The sequence below is a fragment of the Dromaius novaehollandiae genome, chromosome 16 (genome assembly GCF_036370855.1).
Source record: "Dromaius novaehollandiae isolate bDroNov1 chromosome 16, bDroNov1.hap1, whole genome shotgun sequence".
NCBI classification, from domain to species: Eukaryota; Metazoa; Chordata; class Aves; order Casuariiformes; family Dromaiidae; genus Dromaius; species Dromaius novaehollandiae.
Genome location: NC_088113.1, coordinates 12,938,462 through 12,954,045, shown reverse-complemented (window position 1 = coordinate 12,954,045; position 15,584 = coordinate 12,938,462). Strand labels below are relative to the sequence as shown.

The window sequence follows — 15,584 nt, the reverse complement described above, 5'->3', positions numbered from 1 at the left end:
TTTCTAGAAACCTACTTAAAAATCTGACCCATGTTTGATTTATTCCAGTTTACCTTATACACCACTAAATAAAAAAAGATTGCACAGAATGTACATAATCTGAAGCAGTGCCTAAATAAATCTTCATTTGCATGTTTTATTTTAAATTTCTGAGATACATTTTTACACAGAGAAAAATAAATGTTAATTTCAATCTATTTAAGCCCATATTTATACTTTTCTGTGATAAATTATTCTTTTAATTTGTGGTCTGCAAAAGAGACTGAAAAGCTATTTTCTACAGACTGAAATGTCATTGTCAAAGTAAAATGAAATCATCCAGTTCCACAGATCTAGGGTTATTTGTAAGGACAAACGTCTAAAGAAATTCCGGTGCTGTTGTTGTTCTGAACCAGCGCAGCAGGTAGTGATGGTAACAAGACCAACAATGACAGAACCAAGCAGAGATAATTTAGTGCATGTATCTTTTTATTATTGCTACTTGAAAATGTCCCTCATCTCTATAGCAGTGCTGTTGTCAATAAACACACTTCTCCTCTTTCCTTCTGGAGGTAGATTTACATTTTTCTCTTTAAATAGCAATTACCATACTAGACACTATCAAATGTTGGCCAAATTCATCCTGGAGTGAATCCTTCATGTTACAAAGAGTTTAGTCAGCAAAGTATTGAGCCACACACATTTAAAATTAAGCTAATTCTGTGATCATTATTCTACTTAACCAGAAATGTTACAGGCATAAGAAAAATAAAACATTATGAGCCACTTAGACCATCTTCTAACCTCAGATATTTGGAACTTCAGGAAAATGTGGTCCAACATTCATTCCTCCAAGTGTGCTTTGCAACTTACTTCACAGACTTAGACTTAAGCAAAAAGGTAATATTTTACAGATTTTTGTATGGAGTAGAGCTGCCGTTCTTCCTGCCCCCACCAGCCACATCCGTTGTGAGCGGCTGCTGTCGTTAACACCGATACCAGGATCCGCACGACTGCTATGGTCGTTCCATATCACATCCACAGGCACAAAACATTGAGATCCAAGATCCAAGGGAAGTTTGGCTCGGGACAAGCACCTCTACCCTTAGCAGGTACCTGGTATATGACCGTGACAGTGCTGAGGATCACAGACACCGAGTGCTGCTCCCTCCTCTCCTCAGGCAGCAGGAGATTGGCGACGCCGCGAGACGCTCGGCCATCAATTTGCTAAGCTCTGCTCCAAACACTGCGTGGAGTTTCATTTCTCCTTCCTGCTCAATATATTATCCCTTTGGCATCCTGCCACTTTTGTCATAACTGATTATAATTTCACTTTGATGAAAAACTTTGGACAGACTGTTCTGAGTCATGGCAGGGAGTAACTGTATTCATTCTAGGGGTTTAATTTCTAGCTGCCAAACTTCAAGCACACGGTACAGTGAAAAAGACTCAAAATGATAGATACAAACAAATCACCCGTGCTGGAAACTTAAAATGTGCTGTGGCTCAAGATTCAACCTTGATTTCTTTAATTTCTTGTGTAAATAATTTAAACGATAAGAGAATTCAATATTCAAGAGGGATACAGGTAACTCTGGACCAGCATGATCTCAGAATGAGCATTACTGGAGAGGATTTTCAGGTGGGATCAGGGAAGGACTAAAAACGCAGTAAACTGCACAAGGCAGGCACACTAGTAGGTTAGGCTATAGCTCTTACAGAGGATACAACAGATCTTCCTCCAGAACATTATCAGCAGCTGGAATTATCCAGAAAACATGGAAAAATCTCTTAAAAGGTTTTCCTGCCCAAAGTAGCAAGGATTAGCATTCATGGTAGAGGTGCTACTAAAACCTTGCAGCATTGCAGGATGTATCTCAAAGACCGGAGGCAACAATACAGGTGGATATTGGCTGTGGGATAAACAAGGAAGGAACTTCTCCTTTTTCAGAGATCCCAGATCCCAAGCCCTCATAATGCAATGGGGCTGCAACTCTACATATAGATATTAAATGATTGCCCCAAACATTTCAGACCTTTTAAAATAATCACATTGACTTTTAAGGTATAATTCCTGCTCACAGAGGGAAGAGACGCAAGAGTTTTCCAGGAGTCTGAAAGCTACCCGTATGTACTCAGAATGAACTCATACTCTTTGACTGCAGCAAATAATCATTCCCGTCCGCAATCCTGCATCACATGGGGAAGTTTGTTAGGGAAGTCTCTAACAAGTCATTATGTGATGGACTTTCAGAGAGCTCATAATTGAATGTGCCTCCAGGTCACTGACTAAGTCGTATTACTCCCGGCTAGAGAGGAAGAGTCCAACCGTCATTTCTGTAATTAGAAATAAAATCTATCAGTATATACCTAGCCTCCTTCTATCAGACCGCAAGCCCATAACAACAAGCATGTGTCAAGTGTACAATTATAACCCTAAATTTTGATATAGAGCCCTTACAAACCAATCCATTAGGCAACAGATCAGCATCTCAGTTCAGATAAGCTCACCTGATCCCTGGATCTACAGAGCTCCCAGGAGATGCACTATCAACCCAACATCTCAATGAGTTGTCAGTGAAGTCTCCACCAAGCTAGCAAGAGAGCAGACAAAATCCTATTCTGTTCCCACGGCAGCAGCACATTTTGCGGGAGGAGATGGGAAGTTCTATTTATTAAACAATGAAAAAGTTTCAGGATGTCATGGCAGACACCACGTGAAAAATGAAGTTGTGTTAAGTAAACGAATCCCCTGTTGGCCAGGACTCGGCCTCTGCTGAGCCATTCTGAAGCATACCACACCCCACAGCTGCAAACACAACTTGCTCCTTTTGGCCTCCTAGCAGAGCTCTGCTCCGTAAAGGGTTATGGCACAAATGTTATAACCCTAATACTACATTAAAAGTGCTAGACTTCATATAAACATGGATAACTGGATTTATACCAGACCCTGGAAGAGAATTGGATCTAACCAGCAGCTTCCAGTGTTCAGAGACCCATGAACAGCCTACACCTTTCTTCTTGTGTTTGTTTTGGCAGAGGAGGCTAACAACAGAGCACCAAAAATCAGGAAAATGAACTTTCCCTTTGCTGCAGATGATCAGCTTCAAGGTCTCCCTTCTGCTGTATTTCAAAAGAAGGCAGATCTAGGAACTTAAATACTGTGATATGGTCTTCAAATGCTGGTCATGCTGCTATAAATATGTTGGCTAGCATTTTCTTTACAGAAATACCGGTACAACCTGCAGTGGGGACACCATTACACTGCTAAGGAGATGTTTATACTGATCTGATGTATTCCTTTCCCTGCCTAGATATGCTTATACTCATGTAAAGAGAGAGTGGACAACGTTAACATGACCAGTCCAATTTCCTAAGGTACATATGACTGTAAAGCCATAAACTAAGTGCAATGGGATTGCGAAATAAATGTAAATAGAATTCAGCGCAAAATTCATAAATATATGCATAAAAAAATAACTGACTGAATTAATTTTTAAAGTAATTTTATATATTCTGTACTACAAATTGCAAAACTAGCAATGTTACTCCAAAATATTCCCAGGGAATCACTTTTGAAAATCCCACACTGCAATTGCGTGCTGTTTTACATCTCCTGGACATTAAACACTATTCATGAGAGGACAGTAAAGTCACTTAGTGAAATAAAGTAGATAGTATCTCTCCACCACACACTGTGCTGATGCTTGAGTGCCCATTTTCCAATTATATTGATGCATTGTAGTTTTACCTAGCTAAGTCTGTCAGAAAAAGAGTAACTGCCAAGAACTCATTAACATCTTTTTATCAATGTACTAACTGCTAAACTAAGATTTGAGTAGCTACAGAACCAGACATTGTTATAACTGTGGCAGCATTGGGGAGCTTATATAGAGATAGAAAAGTGTGGCAATTTGTCTTGTAATGAAAAAAAAAATTACCTTCTGTAGACTTAGAATGCCTATAGATATAGGGCAGTGGAGTGACCTTAAACTCTACTTGTTCCTACAGAGGAACCATACATTTCTGACTTATTCCAACAGATTTGTTGAGACAGTGCTCTTTTCGCTATTTTATGAGGGAAATAACAAATGCTAACGTTGTTCTTCAATTCCCAAAGGTCCAGAGAACCGATGGAGAACTCAGTTGCTCGGTGCACACACACCAAATCCTCTTCTTTCCCAGATTAAACACAGTAATGGCATAAATGACAGATTTATTTGGCTCACGCTGGAAAACTATAACCAATATTTGTATGGTGGCAGCCTCTCTGAACCACAGCAATGGCTCTGATCCTCACTGTATGAGGACAAACAGTATTAAGGGTATTAATTAAACCACAAGATGCTTAAAATCTAAGCCAAAACATACTCCAAGTAAGAAAGAAGCATGACAATCTGTGAACCTCCATTCTGTCTGCAGCACGTCCATGTTGTCACATCCAAGGAGGTCACGAAAGCTGTGAGCGCTTTACTGTGCCAAGAGAACGAGATACAGCAAAGCCTCAGCATCTATGTGAGGTCTTGCTCAAGATACATCTGTGACACTGGACCAATTTTCATTGAAACCAAAGGAACTTTGACATTAATTTTAATGGGAAAAACAAAGGAAAATTTGCCATGACCAAACCGGAAAAATTTGCAGCTGAAGCCTGTTGCCTAGAAGGTTTTCTAGTAGGAAGCTAAAGCCATGCACAATTATAACCAAACAGGAAATGTCAAGAAAAAATATATATTTTTAGATAAATACAGGAGTTTCAGAAGTTCAGTAAATGTGAGTGACTAATGCATAATAAACCACCAATGAAGAACCTGATCTTATTCTTAAGATTTCTACAAGAATTATTTTTAGAGCAACATTTCATAAACTTAATAAGAAGGAAAAGAATCTTATTAACAAGAAAGCTGGTCTACAATTTGTGGCAATTTTGCTCTAAGCAAGACATACAGCTGAACAGTAATTAGGTATAATAACTGCATTATGCCTGTCTTGTTTCTTGTATATGAGGTTCCATTTTTGAATTATAAGAATTACACATTGTTTTAACTTTGAATTATCCATCCACTACCATTGATATTTTCACATGCTGACAAAACCAAACCTCTCTCTGAGATAGTTTTCCTGGAGAGACTCCCCTGTATCTTCATTTTTTAACTGCTAAGAATTTCAGTAGTTACTGAATCATGAGATTAAACTAATAATCTGAATTTAGTAAGAGGGCTGTTGAGGTTCCCCATGCTGCCATAAAAGTATACAGAATTAACTTAAAAAGATCTAGCCTAAACATTTTCCAAATACTACAGTAATGTGTAGATAAGTTTTTGAAGCAGGATCAAAAGTAGTTATTTTGGGGTCCACTTACAGGTAAAATTTAATTAGTTTCTTTAACTAGTAAAATTTATTCAGTCCTAGGAAAAGGCAGAGAGTTCAGAGTTCATTGAGAGCAGTTATTTACTATATGCAGTTAGGGGTCTTACTGCAAGATAAAGTATTTCCAGATAAGCTATCAGATATTTTATACATACTTTAGAGGAATATCAGTTACTCTTCTCTAAGCAGATATTCCTCTGATGGGGTGAACATATGACTACATCACGGTGATTAATGTCTATCCCTCACCACATGGCATTTTCATCAACAGGTTTCCAGAGATTTGTGTTAGATCTCCCTAAGTTATAAGCACAGTGCTTCAGCTGCGGCTCCTCGCTCTTGTGTACAGACAGCACCTGCGCGTCCATGAAAAGATCGGGAGGACAGCAGAGTCCTGGTCCTTTCATGAAAAAAAAACCCTATGCAAGCTAAACTGTTATCGCAGTATCCAGCCTCTGCTTCTAACTTCAGTAACGATGAAACTCAGAAGTAGAAGGTTTGGATGGCTGGTACATAATTTTCCTATTCAAATAAGATCCGTATTGGTAGGACCCCAAAGCCACGGTGCCAACCAGCAGCATGTATAAAATACATTATAAATACGCATATCAGTGAAATTTGTGTCTATTATAAAGTTTCCTGCAGCAGCCAAGTGGTCTCCGAGTCCCGGATGACCGAGCTGTCACCATGAGATGGCCTTCCCAGCGTAACCACACGGCAGGGTGACGGCACGGGGGAAACTCGCAGCACTCCCGGTGGGGCTGCGGAGAAAGAGCAGAGACTCGGGCGGCCGAGCTCACCCAAGCCCGGAGCGCAGCCCAGGCCGCTCTGCTCTGGAGGTCGTTCTCACCAAGGGATGCCAACACACCCCAGGAGTCTCCGCGGGAAACACGGCTTTGCTCACGGCAGACAAGAATATCGCAATCCGGCTCCGAGTTTAAAGTACTGCTTTAAATTGTCATTAGGGACGTGGAATTGCACTGAGCCACAGGACACAGAATAGCGGTGGATGGTCAAAAGCACCGTCGGCACAACTAGACTGCAATTATCCACCCAGATTCACTGTTTACCACTGTCAAATATTTGGCAATTCATTTTTTCTAAAGGGCTTCAACTAGTCATAAAGTTTTTTGATTAAGAATACACAGCATAACTTGTAACATGCAATGAAAGATTTGTTCCCACACTGATGTATTTAACAAGCAGCGTGCAGATACAAAGAAACAGCAAGATGCTGCTCGTGACCACCAAAGTGAGTGGCAAGAATCTTGTTCTTAGAACCACATGCAACAAATAAATAAACGTATTAAGTGTTTGTATATTGGCATGCCTCATCTGAGCACAAAAATACCCACTGTGCATGTGAAGATGGTAAATTCCTATGCAAGTGGACAATCAGATGCCTCCACATTTATTTGGGACTATAATTATAATAACAATTCTGCTACACAGAGAATTATCTACAAGTCGCACCGAGACTGGGAGATCATTCAGGGCTGTTTTACAGTTTATTCTCCAAACGGCTCCCATTTTGAAAGGGCAATTTGCAGAGGCATACATGTGCATTTTTGCTATCGCAAATGTTTTGCCATTGCAGACACAAGGGTCAAAACCGAGCGAAAATAAGCACAGGCTGTAAAGTAATTTCGTCCATGGTGCAGAGCTAAGACAGGAACTGCCATCTCTCCGCCCCTACGCTACAGCCCTGTCACCTAGTGTCCTACCCACCGCCGAGCTGCACGATCGCTTGTGCAGTCATGCTGCTGAGGGAGCAAGCTAAGCGCAGACGTGCTGCTGCGTTGTGCAGAACCAGGTTGCCTGTGTGGGCTCACAGAGAGACATTCTTGTTCCACTTACCTCTTCGCCTAATACAAATTCCTCAGGTCCTAGTTTACTCTTGGGCAAACTTCAAAGGAAGCTTCAGGCTGAGAAATGTAAGGATGAGGTCCTTATTAAGTATTGTGTTCGTCTGCAGAATATTGGAATGTAAATCAGTGCAAGTCTATTGTATACCCACACCTTTTAGCAACAGCGATTTTAGTAGTCACAGAGGATATTTTTGCCTAACAAAAATTTTCTTTTATATTGTCAAAATCATTTTAAAACTGCAACACCAAATATATTATTGTACAAATCAAAAGTGTTATGACTATGATAATCATTTCACATTCACTGAATGTATCACCAGTATTAAAAATTAACCGAGCTAGAAAAGCAAATGTAATGGAAACCCATCTCATTTTCTTAACTATATCTTTGAACAAAAGCGAATGCCTGAAAGCTGTGCACCTGGTAACCTCCAGCAACATTTTGCCCATTTGTGGAATCAGTCATCAGGGAACGGCTCGTAAATTCACTTTGGCACGAAGGACCCTTTCCCCATTTAAATGTTTCAAACCACCGATTCCCGTTTGAAAGCAGGGCCTTTTGGCCTCTCCATTTCTTTTTGCTGCCTATGCTAGACTGAAATTCGAAAGGGCTGACAGCAAGAAGTCATTAATTTGAAAGACTCCCATTCAAATGGAAACCGGCTAGAACAAGGGAAGGACTGACTCCAGATTTCTCCAATTTCCTTGCAGAGAGCTCGGCGTTTGGCACCATGCAGTTTCCCCATGGAGTAAAACCAAGAAACTAGCTCTTTATAATACTCAGCAACTAAGTGAGAGAGGTAGTTCATGGTTTGTGGGAACACAGGAAGAAGGGAAGGAAAGGCAAAGGACGGAAAAGTACAGGGACACGCTGTTTCTGATACTCTGTTTCTGATTTATGTTGAGTTTAGCCAAGGGAGAGGAAAACAGGCTGCACAAAGAAACACTGTTTTGGAGAAGTCCACCCTCAGCCCCAAATGTCCGTGGGTGAAGGAGGGATGGAGGCAGGCAGCGTGCGCAGGTGTGCCCTTCGCCGTGTGTAGATTGCTGCATGTGCTACAAAGGTGGTACCCACGTTCGCTCCGGCTCTGCCTTGTCCGTAAGGAGGGACCGGCAATCGGAGGGGTGGTATGATGGAAAATAGCGGTCCTGAGATACGGGGGAGCTGGGGGAGCTGGTTGGTGGGACTTCAGCCGCAGGAGCCCGGGAGAGCTGGGTGGCGTGGCTGTCCCAGCGAAGGGGAAGCAGGAGCCCCCGCGGGGAGCCCTGCGCCCCTCCCCAGCAAAGCACGCATAGAGCCTCCCGGGACCTACACCTACCAACCGGCTGCCCAGGCCAGCCAGAGCTACAAAGCTCTGACAGCTTTTACTGGGAATCGTCTACTAAAATTCATATTTGCCTCAGAGACACATTGCCAGAACCCCACGGAAAACCATATCAATAAACTCAGTTTTTTCCAGTGCCTGATTACAGCAGACAAAAGATGACTTTCTTTGACTAATCTGAGGCAGACACATTAACAGAGTATTTAGGAACATTACCCAGTCTTACTCATAAAGATGAACAATACTGATGCTTAAGTGCACGCTTGGAAAGGCATTTCTCAAAACCTTGCAAGGCTCTTTCAGTTCAGCAATCTGAAAAAAGAAAAAAAAGTGATTTTTTTTTAGAAGTCTGCCAGAGCCATGATAAATAATACACTATCCCTGATAGCTCCCATACAACAATCCCCTGCAAATCATTGCAGCCAAATAGCCTTCCTCTTCTGTAAACACTTTTGCTAGTTTCATTGGCACAGGATGTAAATCAATAATTTAAAAAAAAATAAAGCACTGCATTTCACAAAACTTTTGGCATTCTAATTGTTTTTAAATGTGGCTCTCCAGTTATGTGCCACGTGGTTACAGCTGCCTGCCTAGGCTGAAAAGGGATGCGAAGTAACGAGAGTCACCTGCATGCAGAGTCTCCTCTTTATTCTTTGCTGGTGCATTAACTGCATATTTGGATTAGGCAGGGGTTATGCAAAACATGCACAATATCCACATGCAGAGGTACCTCCATTCATTCATGCAGTTCCAGGAGTTTCCAAGGGTGGACGCAGCCTGAATTGAAGTACAGAGCTGTACAGTCAAGTGCTTGTATCATTAAGTTCAAGAGTTCAAGAGCATGTGCTGCATTGGCGAAAGTAAACCCCCTGAGCCCGTTCAAGAACATCCATATCTCACTGCTCATTTGAATGAAGAGGAATTTTCTGCACAGCTGTATCCCTGACTTCTTGTTGTTTTCCAGTTTTAGACCCTATTCATTTCCAGTTTTCTTTGCGCAGTAAGAATTTATTCTGACTGCATTTATATCCACCAGTGCATCCTACATATAAATTTTCCTTCTTTCAGCACAGCAGACCGCAGGTATCAGTCGCACACTATCTAGCCAAAGGCATATTCAGAATATGTATCAGTGTATCTGCAGCGGGGATATGGGGGAGGCTGGCAGCAGGAGATACTGGAGTAAAATTTTAAATGTTTATAAATTAATTTTAGTCACATCGGCCACCTTGCAAACATAAACATAACATCTCCAGAACCGCAGATGGAGGAGGTATGTGTTACTCTTCACTCCTCCAATGCCACGACTAACACAATACGGGCGTGCAGAAGCTCGTGCACCAGTTCTCCCCAACCATTTTCAGCAAGAACAAACCAAAGTAGCACAGTAGAAAAGCCTGATTCTGCCCATACACAAGCACACATTCGCATACACCAAACTCACAAAAAAAACTGTACCAGGAATAAAGCTAAAGGAAAACTTTTCTCAAAACACGAATGCCTGATGGTTTTGCTTAATGATTAATGTCCAGATTAAGATGTCTAAATTTAATCCTGTCTCTGCTATAGAGCCCTCTGTGATCTCCAGGTGGGACTCTGCTGATCAGAGGTGGGTATCAAATGCTCAGATTACCTCAGATTCAACAGTGAGTTGAGTCTTAGCAGATACAGTCTATTTGTGCACCTTAAAGCGAGTAACCACATTTGGTCAAATGAATCTCAATTGGCAAAAAAGGGAACCTACAGTGGTTAAACTGACACCTTTTTTCTCAAGCAGGGTAGATAAGGTAATCTTCAGCATTCCTTGGAAAAAGGCACCAACACAGATGAACACACTGTTACAGGGGAGACCATGGTTATCTGCTACGTGTGTACGAGGTGGACTGGGCTGAGAGCTTTGGGACATGCCTGCGATCGTGACTCTGAGGCATTTAGCCAAATTCTTCTGGCTCACAGAGCACTTCACCGCACTGGGGAATTGCAAGGGAGGCAAGCAATACTGTAATACAGTATTGTGTTACATCTGTGTGGCTGGGAGGGGCATGACCCCAGCCAGGGCATGTGGAAAGCACGTGGACCACGTTTTGTAGGCACTCCGAAAATTATTCCAGTGTGAAGGGGAAGTGCAAGATGTGAGGAGCACAGAAATACAGGAGTCTGGATTATTGAGTCTAGTCCCCTGCTATTACAACCATGTAATATAAAACTTCTGGATCTAAGCCTCTCTGTGAATTCAAGGAAAAGACAAATTGCTATTTTAACTGGGTTATTTGCAGTAAAACTCAGGAACACGCTCTGAAGCTTTATCTGTGGGAAGTTGTGCTACAAAAGCACTGCATTAAGCGCAATGAAACTATTCATGAAAAAAAGAAGAGCCAGCAACAAAAATACCAGCATAGGCCATAAATCAGCAAAGAAATGTATCACCATACAGTGACAAGAGAACTGGCTCCATCGCCAGGCTGCATGCAATCTGCTTACCTTGAGGAGACCAGAACTCCCTCCGCAGAGGTCAGCTTGAACTCCTCAGGGGAAGCTGACAACGAGATCAGTATTTCAGACAGTAATTATCATTGAAACACAGAATCATACAGGTTGGAAAGGACTTCAGGAGGTCTCTAGTCCAACCTCTGCTCAAAGCAGGGTCAGCCGTTACGTTAGACCAGGTTGCTCAGGGTGTTTATTCAGTTGGATCTTGAAAACCACCAAGGATGGAGGCTGCACAGCCTCTCTGGAAGCCTGCTCCACTGCTTGATTGTCCTCATGGGAGAGAATGTTTTCCTTATATCCAGTCAGAACCTCTCTTGTTTCAATTTGCGCCCGTTGTCTCTCACTCTCCCGCCGTGCACCACTGTGGAGCCCGGCTCCATCCTCCTGATAACCTCCCTGTTGGTACTGGAAGGCTACTAGCTATTAGTGTCCTCAAAGGCAGCTCTTCTCCAGGCTGGACAAGCCCAGTTCCCTCGGCCTCTCAACGGAGTGCTCCATCCACCAAACCTCTAGTGGTCATCTGCTGAACTCACTCCGGTTTATTAATGTCTTTCCCGTGCTGGGAGCCCCAAACTGGACGCAATGTTCTAGAAGTGGTCTAACAAGTGCCAGGGAAAGGGGACCAATCATTTCTCACGATCTGCTGACTACGCTCCCATTGCTACCTCCCAGGATACTGTTGGCCTCCTTTGCCGCCAGGGCACATTGCTGGCTCATGTTCAGCTTGCTGAACCAAGACCCTCACGTCCTTTTCAGGAAAGCTGCTGAAAACTAGCACTTCCAGTATCACCCTTTTCCGTCAACCAACGGATTTTGCCTGAAACCAGGTAGTCTTGTTAGACTTAGAGTGAGCCAAGAGGTCCCATTAGTGCCCACACCTTGAGAGTTTTAGAGCAGGCCATGATCACTGCCTTGATCTTTAGCACTTAAAGCCCTTCTTTCCCAGTAGGACTCACTCTGGCAGGGCTGATAGCGTTGAGCCTGCACATACCTGCTGCTTCCTTCCCTGCGGCTGCTGCCAGTGACTAAGTGGTTACTCTCCCTCTCACTCCTCTTAATAGTCTATTCCCAATACCACAATCATAACGATAGGTACAGTTTTCTTCATATAATAGGAAAAATAAAGGTAGAAGTGGATCTGGGGATAAATAGGAATAAAAGGATGGATTTTCTTCTTCCTAAAGGAATCCTTATTTAGTTTGAGGAAAAGAATAACTGACTTTCTGCCACCAACACATGGTAGAATGTATCCTGATCCTGAGCTTCTCCAAACCCTAAGCAACAGCAGTCTCTGCTACCCACTTTTAGGCTAACATCTTGCGTATACATGGTATAGTATCATTATCCTTACTAGACAAAAGCATTAAGGTTTCTAAGACCAGGTGAATAATTTGCCATACATAATTTATTCAAAGAGTTTTGCCTCTATCTCTGTTTACAAAACTGTCCCCAAACAGATGGCATTTTCTGTAACGTGTTCATTAGTTGAAATTGTCTGATGAATAGGTCCTGTGAATAATCCTCAGCCTGTAGCCTGGTTTTGAAAATTCTTACCTTTTGGCTGTATTGATATCTAAATTCTGTCTTATGAGAGATAAATTGACTCGCTTGTTTTGTTTGGAAAGTGAGAGGGGAAAGGTGCTGCGAAGTTACCTCGTTTTGCTGGCAGCATCACTCCTGCCTGCAGGATGATGCTGGAATTATCTGCAAAAAGCCAGAGAAACAGTAGAAGAGGATTTCAGTGTCAGCAATCAAAGGAACAGAAGGAAAAGCAGCCGCAAGCTGCAAAAGTAATGAAAGTGGGATTAAAATTTTTCTCTGCGGCAATGCTAATTCCTCAAGGAGCACAAAGTGGTCGATTTACTCCAGGAGTCCTCAGCCAGTTTGCCGTGCAGTCAGCTTATCGCTACAGAAAAACCGTTAGCATGCTACTTGTTATCTTCAAGGGCAGGTATTCACTTTCATTTTTTACATGAATTCAGTGCTCAGGAAAGATGAAGGCAAGACATGCCTGAAGAGAAAAGACCTCTATTTGCCAGAACAGATATAATATTGGCTGCAGCTAGTAACCTCACTCCTGACTTATTTCTCCATCAGAAGTCAGGCTCTCCATGAAGCTGTTGACCTCACTGCTGAATCTGCCAACGAAGTGCCCAAACAAGGTGGCTTTTTCCATAGGCAGAACCATGCCACTTCCAAGACACCCATATTCATGCCTCACCATCCAGAAGTAACAAATTTCAATTGTTATTGCCCCAAACAGGGTTTGAAAGTTGCTTATTTGCAATGGATAGTTTCTCTCATTATCTGGCTCCGTGAGCTGCCCATGGACACCATGTACTAAACCAGACGTTAAGGAGAGACTGATCCACACAGCAGGGATGATGAATAACCGTTATATTTTCTTTGCAAATTCTACCAGTCTTTACCACAGGATATTTTCCTTCCTATTTTAATAAAGTGCAACCATCCACTGTGTCTTAAGCTGGATAACTACTCTGTCCCTTCCTTTTTAACTGCCTTCCACTGATTGGATGGAGCTGGAGAGAGAAAGAATAGATGGAGAAAATAAGATCTGGCTATACAACAAGAATGATGGGGAATACATCCTGGTCCCTGTCCCCATTATTCTGTTGCCCTGTAAAAAGCTTACGCTCCTCAAGACCCCAGGTTCTCAGCTCTGTGCTAAGAATTGGGGTACAACCAGGTTCAACGGATGGGATGAAAGTCTAATTTGGAGCTATAAGAGATCAAGAGGCTGAGAGGGAAGAAGCAATAGACCCTCATGAGCATAGTTTGGTATGATTTATTGAACAGAAGAAACACTGCATTAATTGTATCATCTAGTGATGTGTAACTAGTTCTCTTTCTGTGTCATGCCCTGAGCCTCTTCCTGAAAGGACAGCTGTAGCTCGTGTAACCATCAGAAATCATACAAACATGGGCTGGTAAATCTTTCAGGAGATCACTAAAATGATCTTCCCTGTTCTGAGGCATGGTCATGCAGGCCACAGCCATTCCTGGTGGGTCTTTATCTAACATTTTCTTTAAATTTTCAGTGAACAGACTGATGACCTCCTCAGATTCCAGCTATTCATACAGTAGTAGTCATCTTTCTAAATGTGTTTATACATTTGAAGATTGTCGCCATGTCCTGGCTTTGTGTTTTCTCTTCCAGACCAAACAATCAAATTCAGTCTTTCCTCATAGCTGCTATTTCCTAAGCCTCTTACAATTTTGGTTGCTATTCTCCTATCTTGTTTGCCTACATTTTTCTTTAAGTGTAATGCTTGAAACTGGCTAGAGTGCTTCAGCTGAGTCTGACTAGTGCTAAACAGAACAGAAATAACACCCTCCAATGTCTTACATACGCTCCTCCTGTTACTAGCGCTCAGAACAACACTCAACTATTTTGCAACACTGCACCGCCTGTGATCCACTATAATCCTGAGATTCTCTTCTGTAGTATTTTTGCCTCCTTTTTTGCAATCTGCCTTCCTAAGTGGCACACTTCACACTTGCCCTTCTTGAATTTTATCTTATTGATTTCAGCCTGGTTCTCCAATCTATCAGGATCATGTTAAATCCCAGTCCTGCACTCCACGGTCAGAGTCATTGCAAATGTTATAAAAGCAAACTCCATTCTATCACCCAAGCTATTACAGAAAATATTGACGAGAAACTGTTCCGAGACGATCCCCCGGGAGAGCCTAATTGATGTGTCCTTGCTCTTTGACAGCAACCATCAACAAATGCTTTCAAAATACAGGTTTTCACTAACAAGACTTACACCAGAGTCAAAACTTTTTATAAACGTTACTGCAGGCAATCAGTAGAACCAGTTGATTCCCTGCTACAGATAAAGATTGAGAGAAGTATGCTAAGAGATTTTTCTCAAAGTCACATAAAAATCATATGCAGTATCAGGAATAAAAGACAAGTTGCCCAGCTCACAGCCCTCCACCCAGCTGCTGCTCGGCAGCTATGCCTGGAGGATACAAGCATGCCTAGTGCTGTGTGCCCACACAATTCTGAACCACAGGCCAATTTAATTTAGGAAAAAAAGGGGGGGATATTTTGCTAAAATTCCCATAGCATAGGTTTTTATTTTGCATTACCATAGCAACGAAGGGCCTTGCTTGAACCGAGCCCGCACCTAACAGGACAGGCCCCGAGCCCCGCGCGTGCAGGCCGCCGGGCCCCGCGCGCGGGGAGGCACCGGAGCTCCCCCGCGGGAAGCGCCTCCAGCACCTGCACGGGTAAGGAAACCCGACGTTTCGGAGCACGAGCACCCCTGCGCCAGCGGGGACCACAGCACGCAGGCTGCCAGCGCTTTGCCCGCAGGCAAGTCGGTGGCAGAGCTCACGCTGCTGGTGTCCCCGCGGTGCCGGCTCGCCGGCCGGCCTCGAGCCACCGCTCAAGGCACTGCTTTAAACCGAGCTCGGATCCACGCGGAGAAGCCTCCACCGAGACGTCAGACAAACCAACCGCCCTCCAACGCTCTGACAACTCGCACCAGTTTGTTAACTGTCACTGCGCCGTGCAAGGGCCC

At 42.9% G+C, this 15,584-nt stretch overlaps 1 long non-coding RNA gene across 3 annotated transcripts; it reads right to left on the bottom strand.

The window, feature by feature from the left end:
- Positions 1–215: 215 nt before the first annotated feature.
- LOC112982874 (uncharacterized) lies at positions 216–15,386 on the bottom strand. Of its 3 annotated transcripts, none has more exons than XR_003259084.2 (4): positions 9,169–15,386; positions 8,759–8,854; positions 7,207–7,318; positions 216–2,316 (listed from the first exon to the last, which is right to left on the bottom strand). It is a non-coding gene; the product is annotated as an uncharacterized LOC112982874 (long non-coding RNA). The 3 variants fall into 3 exon arrangements; XR_010391908.1 differs by having other exon boundaries at positions 11,024–15,386; XR_010391907.1 differs by having other exon boundaries at positions 8,759–15,386.
- Positions 15,387–15,584: the final 198 nt, after the last annotated feature.